The 12,451-nt window shown below is 41.0% G+C and overlaps 1 long non-coding RNA gene across 1 annotated transcript; it reads right to left on the reverse strand.

Moving 5' to 3' along the window:
- Positions 1-310: 310 nt before the first annotated feature.
- LOC109282923 (uncharacterized) lies at positions 311-9,652 on the reverse strand. Its single transcript, XR_002089958.1, has 3 exons — positions 9,556-9,652; positions 4,595-4,670; positions 311-784 (listed from the first exon to the last, which is right to left on the reverse strand). It is a non-coding gene; the product is annotated as an uncharacterized LOC109282923 (long non-coding RNA).
- Between the last annotated feature and the right edge of the window lie 2,799 nt (positions 9,653-12,451).

Genomic DNA, 12,451 nt, shown 5'->3' on the forward strand with positions numbered 1-12,451 from the left:
TGTTCTCAGCTAAAGACACTCATTATGGTGAAATCCCAGCCCTTCTGAAAAATGGGAGTCATTTAGCCTGAAATTTCTCCTTAGAAAAATCCTTTTCTAACGTAGAGCAAAACTCTGCCCCTAAAGTCTTTACAGATCAAATCTTCCTCTTGGTGCTCTTTCACCTAGTGAAGAACAAATAGTCTGGTTCTTAAAAAATTCTAAAGTTATAAATCATATTTTTTTCCTTTGATACATATCTCAAATATTGCAACCCAACCACAGTGATGGTATTCTCACTAAGAATTATACATTTATTAAGTTTATTAGATGTAAATCAGAATTTTACAAAAGTGTTGGCACAGTTTTACTACATCTTCAACTGAAATACATGATACAGGACAAATAGACTGACAGTACAATTCAAGAGCCAAGGATTTTTTGAGTGTTATCATTTATTGGGCCAACTGCATGGCTGGGATAAAATTAGATACACTTTCATATGCAAGGTAGTCTTCATCAAGACCAGTTTGCATATACATGATGTGCAGGATTTATAATTAGTAAAGCTAGAAAAATGTACAAAAAATGTTGCTTGTGTTGTCCCAACATCATTTGCAAATTTGTCCTAAAGAGCTTAAAGAGTTCTAAAGAGCTTAAAATCTATAAGTATGTTTAGAGGTAGCTTTACATTGTGTAGTGTAAGTGACCCAGTTTAGGTACCATAAGAACTGCCATTCACTGGGCCAGACAATAGATCCATCTTGTCCAGTATCCTGTGTAACACGGTGGCAGAGCCTGGATGCTGAAAGAGAAAGTGAATGGGGTGTGACCCAGATTTTTCCCTAGTTCCTCTCCCACTTGCCAACTCGAATGCGTAAGGTCTAGGAAGTTTCAATTTGGAGGCTGTACCTTAATTCCCATGATCAATATAGCCACTGATGCAATGTTCCTCTTTCTTCAATCTCTTTTTGCGTCTGGTCAAGCCAGGGGTGGGCAATTATTTTGACTGGAGGGCCATTTATGAGTTTTGGGGACCTGTTGAGGACCACATCCATCTCCCTCTCTCCTCTCCTCTCTCTTCTCCTCTCCTCATCTCTCTCTTCTCTCTCCTTTCACCTCCCTCCCTTCAGCACCTGGCCAGATCCCCCTCCCCTCTCCATCTCCCTCCCTCCGAAAACTGGCTAGAGCTATAGTTCACCAGAAGCCCTGAAGCTCAGATGTGGACACAGATAAGGACTTCCACCACAGCACGTGGGCACTGCAATCAAATGCAAGCACAGCCAGCAGGTTCCAGGGCCACAACGTGGAACCTGCCGGGGTGTCACAGCTGACACCACTGCTGCGGCCCACCCAGCTGCATAGCTGCAGCTCCTGCCTGGGTCCATGGCTGATGTTACCAACAGGTTCTGGGTCAGGGCTCCAGGCAATAGCTTCCTCTGCACTGAGAGAGCAGCTTGGATGATGCTGGCACTGCAGTAGCTTCCTCTGCACTGCAGCAGAAGCCATGCCCAGGTCCAGAACTGATGCTACTGCCTGCCCGCTGCGGTGGAAGTCCTACCTGGGTCCACAACTGATGCCACCACATCAAGGGCTGATGCTGCTTGGCAGAAGCAGTCCTGCCCACCCACCCAGCACCATGAGGCAGCCAGAGCTGCCAGCCACCCATGGACCAGATCCAATGAGTTGCTGCTGTTAAAGGAGGCATATCCAGCCTGCAGGCCATATTTTGCCCACCCCTAAGTTAAGGTGATTGTCCAACATCCTGTGGTAATGAGTTCCACATTTCAATTACACCATGTGTGAAAAAGAATTTCCTTTTTTTAGTTTTAAACTTACCTACCTACTAGTTTTACTTTATGACTCATAGTTCTTTTATTGTGAGACAGTAAATAATTAATCCCAATTTACTTTCTCCTCGCCATTTAGTAGTTTGTAAACCCTTATCATGTCCCCCATCAAGCAACTCTTTTCTAAACTGAATAAGCCTATCTTCTTTAGTCTCTCCTCATAAGGAAGCCCTTCCATACCACTAACCATCCTTGTTGCCCTTTTCTGTAACCTCTCAAATTATCTTACATCTTTTCTGAGGCGTGGGGACCAGAACAAGGCACAGTATTCAAAGAGTGAATGTACCATGGTTTAATAAAGGGGCATAATGATACTTTCTGTTTTGTTTACAATTCCTTTCTTAGTAATCCCTTTTCTTTGTCTTTTTGATGGCTGCTGAGCATAGGGCTGATGCTTTTAGCAAACAATCCACTCCCAGATCTTTTTCCTGTGTGGTAACAGCTAATGTAGAGCCCATCATAGCGTAGGTATAGTATAGATAATTTTTGCCCAAGTACACACTTTACACTTATCTACATTGAATTTCATCTGCTATAGAAAATTAGGGTTGGAAGGGACCTCAAGAGGCTGTCTAGAAGGCCTGTGTGAAGCAGCTAGTATTCGCTTTGGATTTGGCCGATTTGGGGGACAGTGATGCAATTCTGTGATTCGAATCACTTTCCCGAATTGATTCAGCTGTATCTGATTTGGAGATTCAGCCACTGCCGAATCGGCTGAATCTTTGAATCAAACATCCTCCACCCACTCTCCCAGATCCCGCCATGGATGCCTCGTGCAGCCCCAGCATCCCAGCTCTTTAAAAAAAAAAAAAAAAACCCACACTCAACGGCTTTTGCCAAGTGAGGCGGGGGGGCAATCCTTGCTGCCCCGCACTGCCCCACGCTGCATGGTGGGCTCTGCCACAAGCCCCCAGAAGCCCCAATGGCTGCTGCAGCAGCCAGTGAGTGCAGGGCTTTTTTTTTTTTTTTTTTTTAAGAACCAGGAGCTGGGGCCAGGCGGAGCAGCTATCAACGAGGCTAGGAGAGCGGGTAGGGGGTGGTGGCTCATGGCAAAATCCCCACACAGTGTGGGGCAGTGGGGGGCAGCAGGGATTGCCCCCCACCTCCTGGCAGGAGCCCATGAGTGCAGGGCTTTTTTCTGTCTTTTTTTATTTAACAACCAGGAGCTGGGGCTGGGCTGGGCAGGGCAGCCATGGGTGGGGGGCCACGAGAATTGACAGGAGTTGGAGGGGTGCTCAGGGAAGCTGAAGGAGCAGGCAGGGGGTGGGGCCTCGCGGGGGTCCCCTCATGGTCCCCTCTCCCCTCCTGCAGCCCCCCGCCCCCTACTTACCAGCACGTAGCCCGGGTCCAGCTCCCTGTGGTGGCAAATGGGGATTGCCCAAATCTCCAAAGCTCTCCAAATCTTTTTGGAATTGATTTGAACCTTCTTATTGGTCTCCTGATTCTATTTGGATTCAGAGATTCAGCCGCCGAATCGGGCTAAATCTCCTCTGAACTGAATCAGCCCCCAAAGCTGTGCACAGCCCTACTGTCTAGTTCAACCCCCTATTCAAAGCAAGACCAACACAACTTATCCCAGCCAAGGCTTTGTCTAGGTGGGTCTTAAAAATTTCCAAGGATGGAGATTCCACAACCACTCTGGGTAACCTGTTCTAGGGTTTTACTACCCTCTTAGTGAGAAAATTCTTCCTAATATCTAGCCTAAACTTGCTTTGCTGCAACTTGAGACCATCGCTCCTTGTTCTGTCATCTGCCACCACTGAGAACAGTTTAGCTCCATCTTGGATAATGGATGCTCCATTATGCAGCAGTATCCTGGATAATGATTACTCCATTATGTGGTATCAGTCTAGCTTCATCCTCTTTGGAACCCTTCAGGTAGTTGAAAGTTGCTATTTAAATCCCCTTTCAGTCTTCTCTTCTCTAGACTAAATAAACTTAGTTCCCACAGCCTCTCCTCATAAGTCATGTGCCCCAAAACCCTAATTATTTTTACTGCCCTCTGCTGGACTCTCTCCAAGTTGTCCACAAGTGTCCTGTAGTGGACCAAAACTGGACACAGTACTCCAGATGTGGTCTCGCTTCACCAGGTAAGTCATGCTCATCCATGTGCCAAATTTGTTTTTTAGTTCCTAGTGGTTATGGGCCACAAATTGCTCCTAAAGGGCCAGATGGGTTCAGATAGTGGCTATCAAATTGTCCAAGGAAACTTAAAGAGAACCTGCCTCTGTACAGGGTATTGAATTAGGTGATCCTTGAAGCTCTTCCAGCCCTATGATTCTATGAAAACTAGAAAGAGCACATTTATAAAAGTAGAGGGGGGGAAAGTAGTATACTTCTCAACTGTCCCTTCTATTCGAAAGCATTTTTCATAAGGCAAAAGACACATGACCCCTCTTAACTTCCCCTCCATTTTTTATAAAGCAGATGCTATTCACTATAGCAATAAACCTAGTGAAGATGTGTAATAGCAAGCTATTGATTTCCCACATAACTAAAGTACATTGAGGGCACTGCACACCTTTTAGTATTTTACTGTTCTCATATAATACACTTTGCTTGCCCACAATTGCTCTGGTTCTGTAGTGTTTACAGGGTAAAAAGGAATATAAGCTTATGTTTGTCACTAAAGAATGAATATAGTATTCAGAACACAAAAGAGGAAGAATTTCAGACCATGACAACACTTTGAAAAACAGTGTAGTACTATCTTTCCCTCAATAAATCTGAAAACAAACAAATGTGTATTTATTTATTATAGTTACCTATTTTGTAGCCCATTGATACTGCATAATGCCTCCAAATGATCATAGTTCACCTTCTGAGAAGATTTTTTCTTGTCTATAGAGAATAAATAAAAGCATATGAATTACATCTTTCAAATTACTTCAAGCTATAAAAGATGTTCAAAAATATTGTGAAGTCTCTACAGGTTATTTCAGGTGCAGCTCACTTTCAGCTGAAAGGGAATTGCCCTTGGGAAGAGCTGCAGGGGCTGAAGGCATCAGTCTAACCAGGAAATACAGGCAAGTATTCTATGGACAGCTCTGTGATTCCTCCTCAGTCTATACCTGTATTCCCCTTGCTCCAGTCCCAAATCTCTTGAACAGAAACTGCCAGGCATGTCAAGTGTAGCCTAACCATATAGCATTTCTCTGATGTGCATTGATGGCATCCAAAATGAATCTATCATATTTATTTGTGGTGTAAACTGGACTTGTGCCCATGAGGAAAATGGCCGGTATACTTGCTCTGTAAATCTTTCCAAAACAAAGAAAAAATATTTATATGTCTATGAAGAGATTGCATAGAAGCATCCTTTCAAACAACAAACTGCAGATTCCAATATTGCCACACACATAACATTAGGACTTGGAATTGTACATTCTTATGTATGCAATAGCCTGATTAGGATAAACTACTATGACATCCATGGCATACTACAACATCCTAAAAATTAGGAATGTAAATATCATTTTAAAAATTTAAAATTAGGAATGTAATATCGTTTTAAAAATATTTGTTCAACCTCCTCTCATTATATCAGTTAACCGCTTAACCGATAACACAGCAGCTCAGACAGCTGCTGATAGGAGCCAGAGCCCTTTGACTGGGGGGCAGAGGGGTAGGGAGTTGAGCCCAGCCAGACAACACAACCCATGCAAAGCTCTAAGGTGAGAGGGAGGGAGCACCTGCGAACAAGCAGCTAATTGCTTAATTAACAAATCATTAGGCTGTTATCTGTTTTCCTGTTAGACTACCCCTCCTCTTCACTTCTCTCTCCCTCCCTGCCCTTCTGCCTTTCAATGCCTGCTGTTGGGCACCACATGGATTCCCTTCCCCCTTTCCCTGCCAGACTGGCCCCAGCCCAAGCTAAAGGATAACCAGTAGGTTAACTGTTACCACTGCACTTATTGGTTAAATGGCTAATTGTTTAACCTTTCACATCCCTACTAAAAATTGTGTGATTTGGGTTTTAAAATGGGACATTCCAGGGACTGAGCTATTTAATAAACTCAGCTGGCTGGAAAACAATGGGTTTTAGCCCTCGTCCTTATTACAAAGTGCTGCTGATGAAGCTATGTGAACAAAGGGGGTGAAAAATTACATCCTGGCACCATAATAGCTGAACAAGTAACACTCCCAGAGTGGACACAGCCCCACTGGCAGAAGACAGCCTGTGTTGGCAAATCTGTCACTTGGAAGGATTCCTACTGCTCCTAGAGGTTCATCCAGACTAAGGGGCCAGGCCATCTGAACTTTGTCACTGTAGTTAAAGAGCAGTAGCCCCTCTACAGAGTAGACATAAGTAGAAACCCAAGAGAGAGAAAGACAAATAGGACAGCACAACAGCTCCTGCTCTCCATTGGGTTTAATCCACCCTTCAGCAGGAAGAAGTTGATAATGACACCTTGCTGCACCAATTTTAATAAAACCAGCCTTTTGGCATCTCTTTGGCCAGGGAGACAGGACATAGGACATAAGCACTATTTTTCCAGGTGTCAGGGCTTCCAGAAATAACAGTAAGGGTAAGGTGCTCAGCAAAGACAGATAGTGAAAATTAGGACCTCTGGTGTGAAGGGCAACACTCCTATTGACTGCATTGGGTTAGGATTTCACCCAGGTTGTTTAAATTCTCGATAGTTTAAAGGAGGAGCTGTTCTCAGAATGATTTATTAAAGTTCTTCTTCGACAGTCAGGACAGATTTTCATAGGCCACTGAACCCAAAATGTGTAAGCCTTGCAGCAAGAGGCTTTAAAGAGAGCATGATTGCTATTCCCTAATCCCAGGTGCTAGCATTCAATTGCAAGTTCCATTTACCCAGTAGTGTGAGAACTGCACAGATCCTATTAGAATACTTACACTTCAGCAAGTGTTAGGAAAGATACTGACCCGCACATTTCTAAACCACAGCCATCTGCTTTACAAAGGTACAGAATAAAAATCTGACATCCCCAGATTAATAGCAGTTATTTCACATTTCTGATGATGAAAATTTTGACTTCATACACACTAAATCTTGGTGGGAGGAGAGAACTCTCTACAAATTAATCAGCAATGACAGATGTCACCATCTAATTATAGCACTGAGATGTGCAAAAAACTATAATGAAAACTGATTACTATCCACATAATTTCTACAATTTTAATTTTAATAAATCACTTAAATGACTGATTACACAATTAGTCCGATTTTGCCTATATCATCCCTAGCACAAAACCCTATGGCAATATAATTATGCTTTATATACCAGTGATATTAGTTTGCTTATTCTATGGAATTATTTTCCTACTGCACTTTCTAAAAAGGAAAATGTATATTTAGGTCTTATTTTCACATAAAGGCATAATAAATCACATAGCCAAAACCACCTATCATTATGTGATACTGCCAGTGATACAGGTATAAGTCAGTCTGATATTCTCTTCTTTTATACAAAGGTAACTTAGAGGTAACTTACAGCAGAGTCAAACCCTGTGCTCTAACTTACCTCTTCTCAAGAGCCTAAAAAACCCAATGAACCCTGCCGAATGCCTTGAGAGTCACTTGGAGTAAGAGTGAATTTCAGAGCTTAGGGTCCCTTACAAAGGAAGTGATCAACTGAGTAACAAATAGCCATGGTATCTCCAGATAAAATGGCTTATGGGAAAGGAGTGAAAGTATGGTGATATGTAAATGAGTGGAATAGAAGTATTTAGAGAGATACAAGGCTCTAGAGGATATGTGCAGATGTGGAGGCAGTTTCTTCCACATCAAAGACTATTCATGGAGAGCAGGCTTCCCCTCTGAAAGGTTGAAATGGAGAAAACATATCTGCACATGCAATGTGCACACATATAAAGCTGAATTTTGAACCTGAAATGATCATGCCCCAGGTGAAAGATGGTGGCTCAGAAATCAGGAGGCAGAGCAAGAGGGAGGGAGGACAAAAGGACAGATGATCTTAATTTTGGGACTTGAATCATGCACTTTCAAAGCTTTGGATTTGCAAACATCAACAGTGTTGTCCATACATGATGTCCAATATGTGCAACTCAGATATGTGCTCAAGCCCATAGCCAAAGAGCCATCTACCTAGCCCCACATATATACAAGCTTTGTGTAAACATACCAGGTATCCATGCAAAGATGTATAATCCAAGCATACGCAAACAGAGCAAAGCAACTGTCTGTCCCCAGCTTTGAAAGGCTGGCTCATAAAGTTTTAGCACTTGACACAGCGTTTAGTTTACCACAACGAGCTTTGCACATGGATGGACATAAGTCTTAACAATAATACTTCTGTGTCCTTCAGCGTTACACTCAATTTGTAAAGCTCCATTCCAATGCCCCATACTGCGACTACAATAACAATTTCCTCAGCTCAGGGACTAAATAATGGAGGACGGTATGCTACAGGGACCAGATAGGAGTGGGGAAGGGGAAAGAGCTGCAAACGGTTTAAAGAAAAGGGTTTTGAAAACATGAAAATCTAAATTGGCACAGATGTTTAATTGCCTTGAGTGTCCCTGGGTATGTAGCATGTGCCTAATGAAGTAGTGCTAGCATAGCCTTTGGATGTAGGCAGCACATTCAGCTGCCCCTGACTCATCACTGAAAATAATTGGGCCACACTAAATAGTAGAGGATGAGTGCCAAGAATTGCAGTATCTGTGTGCATGTGTTATTGAAAGTGTAAATATCTTGATCATTTCAATTGTAAAAGAAAGGTCCAAATCCATTTCCTATTAAAGGCTAACAAATAGCAATAATTCATTTCTCATTTTTAAACAAGTTTAAAATAACTCTTTTTTGCCTACTGCGCAGAGGTAATATTTCCTATTCCTATCCCTAATTTTTGCCAACCATTATTTAATTCATTTTCATTCCAGTAAATTAGTTTTATTTCTAATCCATTGTAGCAACTGTGTGTGACAGATGGAAAACTATCAGTATTAGAGCTTAGACTCTTTACTGTTCAGAGCTTTTTACAAGGCTTCCAAACAAGAATAGATCTGATAATTGTCCCGTTCATAGTTGATGAAAATTGCTGCTCTTATCTGAATTTCATGTGCCAATCATTTAAGAACAGAGAGAAAGATTAACTAACCTGGGGTGAAATACTGCCCCCATTCCTGTTTTAAGTCAGTGGGGAGCTTTTCCAGAGTTTTCTGTGTCAAGAAAAATCAGATAGGTTTACCCACTAAGAAATGCAGCAAACTCACAGCTCCCACCAAAGTCAAAGTGAACATGCAGGTGCTCTAAAATGCTTCATTTGTTCCCCATTTCTAAAAGATGTTTTCTCATCCTCTTTTGTTAGCAACAGATCTCTGGACTAAGATTCCTGACAAAGTAACAGAAGTCATTTGGCTTGTTGTACCAGAGTACAGTCCTCAGTGACCCTAGGGCATTCCAAGGATCACTGGTAATATGAGCTGCCATAGTTAATGCCCAACGTGATAGTCCTGTACATTTGGAGGAACAATTGTAGAAGAGGCATTTGGCTAATAAAATGTTCACATGCATTTAAACATGCATGTTTTGTTTTGTTTTTAAATAAGAGACTCAGCACCCAGCTAGGTCATCCCAGCAACATTTTTCTAAAAACAAGGTCTTCCTGTCCCTCAACCAGCATGTAAAAAAATTAAATTAAACCAACAAATAGCCACAAAACTAGCAAGTGCCCAGAAGTACTCCCATGGCAATAACATCCAAGCAGCTACTGCAAAAGGTGACACACTCACAAGGGTTTGTTTGGCTTGGCACTGAAGTAGAAGCAACTAGAGGTGGCAGCATGATCTCTCCTGAGATTGCCCTGCTGGAATCCTGGCTCCTCCCGTGTTCTAGTAGCTCCCTACCTCACCCATCCTTCAGATGATGTCACAGGAGTAGCCAGCCTGAACCTCCAAAGTCATAAAAATTCTAGTGTGTCAGCATTCACTCCAACAACTTACGGTTGCTTAGTGTGGCTTTCTATCTCTCCCTAGGCTGCTAGACTGAACAGACACTAGTTCACTATAGCCCTCATGCCAGCAGACCCAGTTATTTTAGCTCAGGCACTAGCAGCTCATGATTTTATGGAGTGGCCTCAGATCTGGTATCTTCTACAAAGCAACCCACTCAAGGACAATGTAGTTTCCACCTCCTCACAGTATTTCCAAACTTATCATTTGTAACAGAGATTAAAATCAATAGATTTAAACAAATGATACATTTGGATTTCTTGTTCACAGTGGGTTTTGAATCTTTAGGGTCACAACTGAAGTTTCATTCTGCAACACTGGAGAGTTTTCTTTTTAAATTAAAGCTGAGCTTACATTAATCTAGCCTCTTGAACTGAAGTTTAAGGAGACCAAGCAAGTATCATAAGACTCAATAATATCATAACGTTTGGCAACAATGCCTCTTCCCACTGATACATGGGTCACTGCCTGGGCTACTGATCAGTTGGTGTTCCAGTTGACTCATTTGCTCATTAAGGAAGAAAATTTTGCACACATCTGTTAAACCTCCCAGGTTCCCAAGGATACACCATATTTTTGGCAACTTCTCTATATCAGCTGAGTAATGCCTGACTCCAAGCAGTTGCATAGTGAGCCCCAAAATGGGGCTGCATGCAAGTCAAAGATAATGAGGCTTAAAGTTGGAAAGGCACCAAGGATAGAGGGTATAGCTGCCAGAGTGCATCCTGCTGGCTGGAGTGGGTCAGTGCATTTAGTAAAAAAACAAGCAGCAGTAGGTAAAGGAGCATGGTTGTTTCATCACTATTGGCAACACATTTCTGAAAGAAATTGCTCCTTGGCAATTTACAAAAAAATACAGTGTAAGCCATACAAACCCATATGACAAAACAACAGCTACCTAGGAAATTCAACCAACTTGTTGTTAGTTTAAAAAACAAAATGATCTAGAAGCAGTTTCAGGTAATCTACATATTCCCACGGCCCTTATCAATTTTTGTGGCATTCTAGCCATACTTTCTTTGAAAATCTCTCTCTCCCCTCTTTCTGCTTCAAAGATTTAGACAAATAATAAGGAAAACTGACCATAAAAGAGTATTAAAAGGGAGTATACAGAAAGTGCTATGGAATGCATAAACAAACCTGGGAGAATTCTTTTTCCTAAACTCGAAATAATAATAATAATCATATTGTTACTTATAAAAATAGCAAATAGCAAAGAATGTTATTTTAAAGTAGACAAATTAACACAATGCTATTAATACTATTTTAAATCATATTAAACAATGTAATAAAAGTAGACAATTAACTTTTTCAAATGTTATTTCCATTGTACATTTCTTTCAGGCACAAAAGTTTTATATTCAGCTTAGTACAAAATTAATACCCCAATTCAGCACTCAATCCTTACTCAGCAAGCAATTAAGTACTTGCTTTAAACACTTACTTGCCTTACTGAGAAGGCACCCTAAATTACCTTTTAATATTATAAAATTTCTGTTTTTTTGGATTGCATGCATTGCACTCTCCAATAGTATAATCAGTCCAACAGACCAAATTTATTCCTGGTGCAACTCTGCTAAGTTATTGAAATTGCACAACAGACAAATTTGATCATAAGTATATTAGGGAGGATAGAAAATTGTTCCCTAAGGAAACTGCTCAAAAACTCAAATTTAAGACATAAAAGAGAAAGAAGAGCAGAATTGCTGGGCTAAATGAATTTTAAAGGGTTCTTTATTATTAAGTTGTTCAAAAAACCTGACATTTTGCCTTTGTAGGAGATTAAAAAATCCTCTCATAAAGAAGAGTTCATGAAGGACAACGAAAAAGTTATAATGGCCGTTCCATATTTAAATCTTCAAAAGACTCAAAGCCTCTTTTTGGTTCACTGTCCTATCTGTTGGAACTGTTTTTAGATTTTAATTGTGTGTGTATTCTTATGAAGAGGAAGACCATTGTCAGTACAAATTAGACCTTTGAATTTGTTATTTCCATTCTATGCTGGTGATCAAATTCTGCCAGGTTGTTTTTGTGGCACAGATTTCTCAGAAAACCTAGGCTGGAGTATATATACATTCTAAATATAAAAGATATTTCAGAGAGAGGGCAAACACACAATATTATCCTCTTCAGTGGCGGGGTGAAAAGCATCAACCACAAATGTTAAAAAAATAGGTTAACACATTTAAAAAGAAGGTTTGCAGATTCCTTCTCACTAATCTGGTCTTAGTTAGAAGATGCTTCAGAATTAAATTAAAATCACTTCCCCTTATCGACAGACTGTTGATAAAAAAATCAGTGTAATGGTTTAAATTGTTTTTCCTTATCAACACATTGAGCATAGAACATATGTTCAGTATACAATTTGAACTCTAGGGAAAGAACTGAAGAGGGTCTGTTCCTCATCATACAAATATGCAAGAATCTGGGAGCAAATAAAGGTAGCATGACTCTGTAGCTTGAAGACAGCATTTGTCACGGAGGGGGCAGTCCTGGGTTCTAATCACTGCTACCACATGTATCATATTAGGTGCTCATTGTTTGAAACTAGCCCGGTACCAAGGTTCAGAACCCAAGTGAACATATGGAAAAGATTTACATCCATGATAGAATCAAGCCTAGATACCTTAAAGTAAGGACAATTCCCAGTTCCCTCAGACAAAAGATTTAGAGGCTG

Source organism: Alligator mississippiensis, chromosome 3 (genome assembly GCF_030867095.1).
Source record: "Alligator mississippiensis isolate rAllMis1 chromosome 3, rAllMis1, whole genome shotgun sequence".
Taxonomy (NCBI): Eukaryota; Metazoa; Chordata; order Crocodylia; family Alligatoridae; genus Alligator; species Alligator mississippiensis.